We start from the raw sequence: 11,341 nt of genomic DNA, 5'->3' as shown, positions 1-11,341 counted from the left end.
TTGAGCTGTTCATTCCCAGCCCGTCAATTCACTGTGGTAAGAGATGCAGCCTGTTTCCAGAGGAAGAGGGGAAATTAAGAGCCTCACACAGCTTCCATTATTACATCTTAGATGTATTCTCATCAGCTTCCAATTAGCAGTCATCGCTTTTCACCCACTTTAGGACTTGCAGCTGTAAAGACCTGAAAGTCTCGAAAGTGGGAAAAACTTCAGGGAATCTTCATGACCTTTGAAAGTCCTTAAGTTTAACTCGGTAAAAATTCCCAAAGTCCACAATTACGAGTGATCAAGCAATTATTCAGATTTAAATAATTTAACAGTAGCCAACTCTCTTCTTTTTAATTGCAGAGATCATTTCCCCAAAAGTTTATAATTTGGACTCCTGGGGAAATGTGGAAGAGAATGGCAAACCCCCTCAGCGACAGGATTTGAATGATTCCACCCTCAACAATTCTGCTAGTTATTTAGTTGATGGTGACTCTAGCCTTCAAGCATTGACGTTTCCTTTTGATCTAGATGGCTGCTTTCATGCTTGTGAATTCAGTCCCCAGTGACTAAAATAATGAAAATAACTAAAATAATAAAAAGTCCTTATAAGGTATGAAGGCACATGGCCAGATTACTCCTGTAATCATGTTCAGACTTCTTGTCATGGCACAGAAAACCCTTCACCACTACTCCCTAATGTACATTCCCAGTTTCCCTGTTCAGGAAATACTGCCACCTACCCCTGCATCCAACTGCACTGGATCATTCACTGTTCCTGAATGCACGCATGCCCTTTGGCAGCTCCATGTCCGTGCATCGTCTGCACCCACTGCCTGAAATGCTCTGCTCTACTTTTTTTTTTTCCAGGTAAATTTATTCTTCAATATAAACATTAGATATCGCCTCCCAAGGGAAGCCTTCCCAGATTTCTTTAGGGAGAGTTATTTTGTTCCTTCTGTCCTTCCAGAGTTCTAGGTACACCCCTTACCTGTTTGATTTGTCTCCCACAACAGATCTCAAGCTTTTTTAGGATAAGGTTTCTTCAAGCTTGAGACAGTATGAGACACAGAGCAAGAACGCAAATGATCACTGAATACATGTGGGTGGACTCTCCCACTTGTGAAATTCTGTTAACAGCTCTCAACACTCATGACTAAAAGAGGTGCTGTAACATTTATTGCTCTTTTAATGCTTGCAGTTAATACACACTACCTGCCCTGTTTCAAAATGGCATTTTTAATGATTCAATTAACAACTAAAAAAAAAGTTGTCCTCCTAATTTACTCCTTCCATTTTTACTATTTTAAACTTTGCCTCTCACTTTAAGCTAATCCTCCCTGGGCAAGTATATCAAACTCTGAACATGGATCCAATTATCTATGAGCACAATGGTGTTCACACTGGGGCCCTGCATGTGATTGCACAAGGGACCCAAATACTAGGCAGTATCAGGAGATCCAGTAAACTCTTGCCTCTTCCAACAAATTACTAGGATATAATTAAATTTTATTCACAAAGAAAAAGCTTCTCAACATTTATTTTCAGAAAGCAAATGGAGAAGAGGAAATCTTGAGTTTCAAGGAAATAGAAAAAAGCAACACTGTATGTGCTTCTACAAAGTTCTTTATTCCTTTCACACCTAAGCCAAAAAATTCAGATCTCACTTTCTACTCAATTATTCCACATTTTGCCTTTGTCTTTCTGTCTCATTTAAAACTAGTGGAAATGTGTTGGGGGCCTACAGTCAGATGAGAGATGACTGGCCTTCAACAAGTTTATGATCTGTAAGGAAGACCAACATATAACATAACTAACCCACATACAGGAGGGTGACATAATGTACACTTAATCTGATGGAAGAATCCAAATAAGAAAGTATTTAATTTTGACTGAATATCAAAGGAGGCCTCTCAGAGAAAGGAGCACTTTAGCACTTAAGGATGAGAAGAATTATGTAAGTGGTGCCATGAGCATACATACAAGGCACGACATAAATAATAGTGGGTATTCCATTGCAACTGAGCTAAAGTGGAAATGAATATAGGGGGGGAATTTATATTTTTAAAAAAGTTAATTCTGAAAGGATCTTTGGAGGTCAAATACTTAAGAACTTAAAAAGTTATAAAGAGGCATTTACACAGCTTTTTTTCCCCCCTGAGTTAACTGATTTTGAACAAACCTAATAACTACTAATAATTAGTAAAGCCAGTGGTGTTACATAAACTACATTTCAATTGTCCCTTTCTTTAATACATCCCCATGATAGCACCTCTGTGGTTTTCCAGCATGCTAGGAGGAATATCAAAAATAAATTTAATCCAGAGGGGAAATCCAGAAAAAGTTAGGAAAGAAGAACAATAGCAACAGTATCCTGAAATCTCAGATGGAGTTCTTAGTGTTTTCCTTTCTTTTTTTCAGATGGAATTTTAATTATAGCGAAGATGCAAATCCCCTCTAATTTGAGGATGTGGGCAGGGGAAATTCAGTTCAGTCATGCATAGTTTTAATTGGCTCCAAGGCTTCAGTCCTAGTGGAAAGCCAACTTTCAACATCAGAACCTGGAAAACCCTACTCCTCCACATATTTTTCCTCTCCAGTCTGTTTCCGCTCTTCTATTCCCTGCCTATTTGGAGTCTTAGTGAATGATGGGGGCAATTTGCTATATTGACTGGCAAAGATGCAAATTCGCACAAAGCAACATCCATCTCTCTGATCACTTAAAGAAAGCTCATTACAAACCAAATAATTCATGAACTAAGGCCCATCCATAAGGAATAATTTGCACTAATTGTACTAATTTAAACTGATAAATTCTACAGGATTCAGACAAAATCCTTGTTATGTCAATATGGAAATATTTTCCAATGTTTTGAAATGTAGAATTCCACCAGCAGGTGCCGACGAGTCTACTTTGTGACATTCCTTCCCACACATTAAACATTAGCCCTCACAAGTAGTTGTGTCCAGCAGCCTTCTATGAGCAATCTGGAAATCGTGCTGTCCCTTGACTGGAAGACAATGCTACATCCTAGGCTCTGGGTTCTCCCTTAGGGTTAAACCAACTCAAGCAAAGCATGCCCAGCAGATTCTCCCAAGAACACTCTAGGAATAGAGTAGTTCCTGGCATTTTTTACCACCACTAGAAAATATACAGAGCAGATGATTCTGTAGGTCATGAGGCAACATAGGATTGCTCTCTGGAATACTCTGAACCTGGGCTGATTTCTGACCTAACTGAGAAGTTGTAGAATCCCTCCTGAATTTTGCCTTCTAGTAGCAGAGCCACTAATTGAGTAACACTAATACTTGCTTAGTTATGAGGTCTTGACAATCACCAAGGCATGGGAATGGCAGTGTGAGCAGAACAGCACAGTGGAAAGAATGTGGGCTTTGGAACCAAGCAGAGCTAACTCTGACACTGTTGGTTTTCTGACTTCACATAAGACTATGACCCTTGAACCTCTACTTACTCATCTGTAAAATAGGGATAAATGATAGGATTCACTATAATGATTGTGAGAGTTAAATTAGATAATGCATGCAAATAATCACATATAGACATTCCTTAAATGGTGATAGTGCTAATGACATTAGCGCCGAGGTTATGGGATTAATCTCCACTGGATGAGAATCCACTGAATCATCCTAAGTGTGTGAATGAATGCAAGTCAACCTACCTGATATATGGGGAGGATAAAAATTATTTCTTAAAACAAAGGGCCTGGAAATCCCATTTATCAGCTTCTATCTGGTTTGTGAATAAATCCTTTTTTGGTTGACTAAAGCCAATGTCAAGAGAAACCTAAGGTACATGTTGAAAAATATGTATATATCTACATATTTATTCCCCAATTTTAATAAAATAATAATTTATGAAATTAATCACCATTACATAGGAGATATATCCCAATGTCTAGTACAATATCAACATACTCAATGAATATAAATAAATATTTGTTAATCAATAAATACAGATCAGTTTCTTATTATTTCCCACTTGGAAAAATTTTGTTTGCCAGGACAAGAGTAGGGTTTCTTTTAGTAAAACAACATAGAGTATGGCTGTATGTATCCAGAAATGCTTAAAGATTCATAAAGATACGAATTGGTCACCCAGGATTTCAAAAACTTAACTTGTAGACTGGCTTCACTTTGGGGAAAAACAGGAAGCAGTTCACACTCTGGAGAATTAAACCTTAACTTGACAAAGCAACTGGCAGTACTGAGGTTTCAATTTCACCTACTCTCATGTTCTCAGAAGGAGAACTCTGAATTAATCCAAACTGAAAATAAAATTCCAACTCCAGTCTGTCATCTTTTTTTTTTTTTTTTTAAGATTTTATTTATTCATAAGAGACAGAGAGAGAGAGAGGCAGAGGGAGAAGCAGGCTCCCCGCTGAGCAGGGAGCCTGATGCGGGACTCGATCCCAGGACCCTGGGATCGTGACCTGAGCCGAAGGCAGATGCTTAACCATCTGAACCACCCAGGCGCCCCTGTCATCTTTTTTATTATAGTTCAACTTAACAGATACCATGGAGCTTTAGTGAAGGTAAGCTGATGAGAATCTTTGAAGATATATAATTTAGAGATGACATTTGGAAGTAAATAAAGACGTTAGGGGAGCCGATTTAATGAAATACAGTAGTTGTAGGACTGTCATTAGGTAAAATAAGTTTTTTTTTTAAGATTTTATTTATTTATCTGACAGAGAGACAGCGAGAGAGGAAACACAAGCAGGAGGAGTGGGAGAGGGAGAAGCAGGCTTCCCGCTAAGCAGGGAGCCTGATGCAGGGCTCGATCCCATGACCCTGGGATCATGACCTGAGCCGAAGGCAGACGCTTAACGACTGAGCCACCCAGGCACCCCATAGGTAAAATAAGTTTTAAAAGAGTTGGTTTCCTCCACTTTGAGCACAAAGTCCTTACTCAGCCTTAATCTTTAAGAGGTAGTAGGAAACCTTTCAAAATTCCATGGTAAAGGTAATGCAAAATAATACTTTTTCAAGATAAAATTTGTGGCAATAGCAAACACACTTCAGATCATGGAATAAAATTCTGAAGAAGTATGGAAGCCAGGCTCTAGTGCTTTAATGGTCAAACAGGTCCTCATTCACTCCTCACCTGTTGGCCACACTTGTTCCTTCTCCTGGTAAGAAGGGAGTGAGAGGGTGGCAAATGGCAAGAGAAGTGGGGTTCAATAAAAACTACATGATTGAGTATTGCCTCATTGGCCACATTCAGCTCCATTAAGACATAAGAAAAGGAGAAGGAAAGATACAGCCTGAACATTTAAGGTTGTTTGTCTTGTTCAAATTCAGATGTGATGTTTAGAGGGTGACTCAATAATCACTATGTGTAAAGTTTTAATTAGTTCATAAATTCTCAGAAGGGAAGGCATCTGGGTGGCTCAGTCAGTTAAGCATCCACCTTTGGCTCAGGTCATGATCCTGGAGTCCTGGGATCAAGCTCCACATCCTGCTCCCTGCTCAGTGGGGAGTTTGCTTCTCCCTCTCCCTCTGCCCCTCCCCACCACTCATGCTCACTCTCTCTTTCACTCTATCTCTCTCAAATAAATAAATAAAATCTTTAAAAAAAAATTCTCAAAAAGGAAAGGATCTTGGAACTACCTAGTCCTCATCCAAAGCTTTTTTTCAAGCAGTGTTCCATGGAACCCTAAGGCTCCTCAAAGGTATTTCAGCCCCAGTACAACCTAAGAAATACCATGTTTGCCTGATTTAGATATTTGAATTCCAGGAAAGATTTTATTTGGGGTCAGGGGAATCAAGAGTTACACTTACAAAAAAAAAAAAAAAAATCTACCTAGAAGCCACTGATCTACAGTCCCCCAGTAATAACAATCCCATATACGAGTAACAAATACCTCAGTGGTGAGGAACTCACTACCTTATAAGGTAGCCCATGAAAATTCTATATGGCTGAATTATTACTAAGCTCATTCTTACAAGAGAAGAAATCTGCCTTCTTCTAACCTCCACTCTAGTTGTGTCCTCTCAGAGCACAGAAAGAAGGCCTAAGCCTTTTCAAATGACAATTTCTCATTATTGGAAGACAAATGAAAGGATGTCACCATCCTCTGTTCCTCAGCTAGAGATCTCCAGTTCCTTCTGCTTGGTCAGGTTGGAGGTCTTTCCATCACACAACCACTCTACTCTGGGCACACCACTTCGTGTTCTTGTAGGTAAGAGGGGTGGGGTTGGCTGTCACATCTTTCCTGCCTCTTTCAGTTCCCCTAAGACAAAGGAGGGATAAGGACAATATCGGCCTTTTGGCTAAGATCAAGTGTAGGACAATATTGACCAAACATTTGAAAATGTTCACTTAGTCCATAGGTCTAGCTTGTACATGGTTGTCAATGGCATAACACAATGACACTTTTTGAAGACAAATTTTGTAGCAACAGGAAAATACTTTGCCTCAGGGCAGAACACAAAGTTTCACAGAAGTGAAACTGTCAGTCTCCAGGGCTTTAATGAGCAAAAATCTCTCTACTTTTCTCACCTGTTTGCCACACTTGGAAAGGAAGAGGGGATATAGCCTATCATAATCATTCTAATCATCTCTAAGTCCCAGATTTTAGTGGCTAGGCAAGAGGAGCCTAGTATTACAGTGTCGTGAAGGAGAAAAAGAAAAAGATAAGATTTTGGAGTCAGACAAAACCAGATTCAAAATTTTTCTCCTCAGTGGTACCATTGGTAAATCCCTCCACCATTCTGGACCTCAGTTAACTCATCACACTATAAAATTGTTATATTTGGAATAATGTATGTAATAGACCTCCCACTGAGGCTGATACTTTGTAAACTCCCAATAAATATTATTAAGAGTATTATAATTTCAAGTACTTATACCTCCTTTATTTTAATAGCACTATTTTCAATGATATCTCATTTCTATGTATCAGCATCAGAGAATGGCAACTTCCCATGCAAATTTTCAGAGACTTGAAGTTTATACTTTTAGGGTCAACTCATTTTTTTTCAAGTTTTTATTTAAATTCTAGTTAGTTAACATACAGTGTAATATTAGTTTCAGGTATAGAATTTAGTGATTCATCACTTACATACACACCCAATGTTCATCACAAGTGCCCTCCTTAATATCTATCACCCATTTAACCCATTCCACTGCTACCTCCCCTCCAGTAACCCTCAGTTTGTTCTCTATAGTTGAGAGTCTGTTTTCTGGTTTGCCTCTTTTCTTTCCCCTATGTTCATTTGTTTTGTTTCTTAAATTCCACATATGAGTGAGATCATATAGTATTTGTCTTTCTCTGACTGACTTATTTCACTTAGCATATCCATCTGCATCATTGCAAATGGCAAAATTTCATTCATTTTTTGTGGCTGAGTAATATTCCATTATGTTTACATATATCTATATCTATCTATCTATATATATATACACACATACCACATCTTCTTTATCCATTCATCAGTAATTGGGCATTTAGGCTCTTTCCATAATTTGGCTACTGTTAATAATGCCGCTATAAACATTGGGGTGCATGTATTAGGGTCAACTCACTTTAATTAGAATTTATCCTAGAAAATATTATCTACCATTGTGACTGTAAAAGAAATTTCAACCAATTTAAATATTTGTTGATATTTTTTCATCATATTTATATAACAGTATTAATAGTATTATGTAGTAATATTGTGACACCTGCAAGAAAATTTAAGGTGGATAAGACTATTTCACAAGGGGTCTCAGGCTTTTATGATATTTGGGATTTTATCCTTAAAAAAAATATATCCAATGGTCCTGGCTAGGTCACACCTGTGGCCCATATATAATAGCAAAGGGGATTAGATGACACACTTCAATAGTATCTGGTTACTTTATGGTTCTCTTATTTTCATGAGATCAATCAATATTTTGTTTGGAGAAGTTTTTGGACTGTGATATTTGAAATGAGACCTGCCCCCAGTCAACAACAGAAAAATCAAGTTTTGTAGCTCTTTTTCCTCAGCCCTAGGAATTCTCCTCATTACAGTGGATTTACTCACATCTCTTACCTTATAGAATGTCATGGCTATAGAACACTGAGGGTTGCAGCATGGTCAGCAGCCCATGGACAGGGAGACTGATTATCTAATGGTAGTTGGTAGCTCAGAAGGTGACAGCAGGCAGTGTCAATGTGGGCTAATAGAGCAGCAGCTAACATTGGCTGAAAGTAGAGTCAAGAGAAGTACTTGGAGCAGAGAAACCAAGAAGTGAAGGTGGTTGATTTCAAAGGTGGCTAATCCTCACATAATCCAACCTCTAGGACATCCTAGAGAAAAACAGAGAAAAAGACTGGCTGAGGTTCTACCATTTTTAAAAAAGATTTTATTTATTTATTTGAGAGAAAGAGAGAAAGCTTGTGAGACAGAGCCCAAACTGCAGGGAGGGGCACAGGGAGAAGCAGGCTAACCACTAATCCCTTCCATTCTACTGTTGAATCTATCCATTGAGTTTTTTATTATAGTTACTGTATTTTTTTTATTTTATATTTAGGATTTCCAGCTTTGTGCAGTGGGCTTGATCCCAGGACTCTAGGATCATGACCTGAGCCTAAGGCAGACGCTCAACCAACTGAGCCACCCAGGCACGCCTGAGGTTCTGCCATTTGACACAAAGGGCTAAGGAGCTGACTTAGAGAAAACTGTTAAAAAACACCTTGCCTAAGATCCACTAACAAGTAAGACTTGAAGGAGACTGAGGTAGTACAAGCAAATTTCTTGTGTTTTTTTCCCCACACTGCTAGAAAGTTTTCAGACCATTCTTGCTGCTGTCAGAACAATTTCTTCTAATGTCTTCTCAAAACTCTAAAGACAAGTAAATAAGCCTTATAACATTATCTAGAATGAATCTGTTGACACAGCATGAGGGCTAGGGGATACTTTTTTTTTAAATGTAGCCTAGAATCTTAACCCTTAGACCATATGGCACAAATTCATAATCATTAGAAAAGGGCTGATAGAGGCGAAACCAAACTAAGTCAAGCTTGCCTAAATAGACACTAGTTCTAGAATTCCACCAGGTGTCTGAGAATCATGACAGATATCCATTACATCATCTTTTTAATTGCACAGCATATATTTTATAAAAATACCTAGGATGATGAAAAAGTTTTACTTTGAAAATCAGAGAAAAATCAGCTGGGAGACTGACAGCTCTGGAAGCATTTCCAAGCCTCCTGAAGCATAATAGATTCCGTTTTCAGCTTGATGGTTTCTCCAGGGTCCTATCTTCTGTAATATGGATGCTTATAATATTTGCTATGTAGTTGTTAAGATTAATTAAAAATGTTGTATTTTGGGCGCCTGGGTGGCTCAGTTGGTTGAGCGACTGCCTTCGGCTCAGGTCATGATCCTGGAGTCCCGGGATCGAGTCCCGCATCGGGCTCCCTGCTCGGCGGGGAGCCTGCTTCTCCCTCTGACCCTCCCCCCTCTCATGTGCTCTCTCTCTCTCATTCTCTCTGTCTCAAATAAATAAATAAAATCTTTTAAAAAAATGTTGTATTTTAAAATATATTTAGCTGAATTACATGAGCTTCGAATAAGGAACATTTAAACATCACATGATTACATTCAAACAGCTGATGGGCTATCGCATAGGAAGAGATTTTAAAAGCTGGCATTTAAATTTTGTGTGCATGTAAGAATGGATACTTGTTTTGGGAAGCACCTGCCCTAAATTACTGAACCAGTGATAAAGTCATCAAATAAGTCATCAATAAAAACTTAAGTGAACATCTATTTTGTGAAAAGCTAATTTGAGTACACACTGGGTAAATGAAGAGGTATAGAAGCAATCTCTGACCCAGAGGGTTTATTAAAAAATTGTAATTTAATTATAAACTACCATCAATGCTTAATGATTGTTAGTTACTAAATCATCTTGAAGACCTTTGAATTTTTGACTTATAAATTTAAAGGAGAACTTAGAGTTCAATACTGCCTTTAAAAATAAATAAATTAAGGCTAGCAAAATGAGTGATCTCAGTTTTAAGTCTACATTTTTAAAACATTGGAAAATATCTTTATTTTTCATCATTTCCTTTCTATTCAGAGAACTTCCTTTTCTTTTCTTCTTTTTCTTCTTCTTCTTCTTCTTCTTCTTCTTCTTCTTCTTCTTCTTCTTCTTCTTCTTCTTCCTTCTTTTTCTTCTTCTTCCTTCTTTTGACAAATTCTTAGTTTTCTAGCATCTGAGAATGTCCCGATTCCCTCTTCATTTTTTTCTCTGGATATAAGAGGTGGTATTTTTCTTTCAGCACTTGAAAAATGTTGTGATACTCCCTTCTGACCTCCATGATTTCTGATGAGAAATCCACTATTATCCATATTGTTCCTCCCTGATAAATAAGATATCATATCTTTATTACTTCTTTCAAGATTTCTTTTCTTTGCCTTCTCAAAAATTTGACTGTCTTGTATGGATTTCTTTGGGCTTGTTCTGTTTGAGGTACACTTAGTTCTCTTGAATGTATAGATTTATGTCTTTTTCTAAAATTGGGAAATTTTCAGTCATCATTTATTTGAGTATTTCTTCAGCCCTATCCTCTTTCTTCTCTCCTTATGGGACTCCAATGACATGAATGTTAAATCTTTTGTCATAGTAATGCAGGTCACTAAGGTTTCATTTTTTTTAATTTAGTCTACTTTCTCTCTTTGTTTCAGATTCGATAATTTCTATTGTTCTATCCTTTAATTCACTAATTCATTCCTCTATCCCTTCTATTCTACTGTTGAATCTATCCATTGAGTTTTTTATTATAGTTACTGTATTTTTTTTTATTTTATATTTAGGATTTCCAGCTTTGTGCAGTGGCAGTATCGTAGCCAATGAGGTTTATCTGAGGCGTGATTATTGATATATTTAGGATTTCCATTTGATTCTTCTTTAGTCTTTTATTTCTTTGCTAATTATGTTTATATATTTGTTTCAAGCATGTTAATAATTGCTCATTGCATTTTTATGATGACTGCTTTAAATTCCTTGTCAGATATTCTAAGATCTCTGATATCTCAATATTAGAATCTACCATTTGTTTATTATCATTCAGTGTGAAACCTTCCTCAGTCCTGCTATGAAGAGTAACTTTCAGCAGAAACCTGGACATTTGGGTATTATTTGTCATGACACTCTGGATCTCATTTGAACTTTCTTCTGGTCTAGATAGCTTTCTTCTGAAGCCACTCTCGCTGAGTGGAGGTAGAGGTTCTGGCTCCCACTAGGCCTCCACTGATACTTTATTCGCTAGGAGGAGTAGGAGTATCACATTATTGTACCCCACATGTTCTCTGCTGACACCATAGTGTGGAGGGGTAGCCTCATGATTGTTGA

The 11,341-nt window shown here is 37.7% G+C and overlaps 1 pseudogene; it reads left to right on the top strand.

The window, feature by feature from the left end:
- The first annotated feature begins 10,810 nt into the window (after positions 1-10,810).
- On the top strand, positions 10,811-10,871 carry LOC129046580 (U4 spliceosomal RNA; annotated as a pseudogene).
- The last annotated feature ends 470 nt before the right edge of the window (positions 10,872-11,341 follow it).

The sequence above is a fragment of the Mirounga angustirostris genome, unplaced genomic scaffold (genome assembly GCF_029215605.1).
Source record: "Mirounga angustirostris isolate CCGP_5_RB_7025 unplaced genomic scaffold, mMirAng1.0.hap1 SCAF_9, whole genome shotgun sequence".
Classification (NCBI taxonomy): Eukaryota; Metazoa; Chordata; class Mammalia; order Carnivora; family Phocidae; genus Mirounga; species Mirounga angustirostris.
This window is presented reverse-complemented; position numbering and strand designations above follow the sequence as displayed.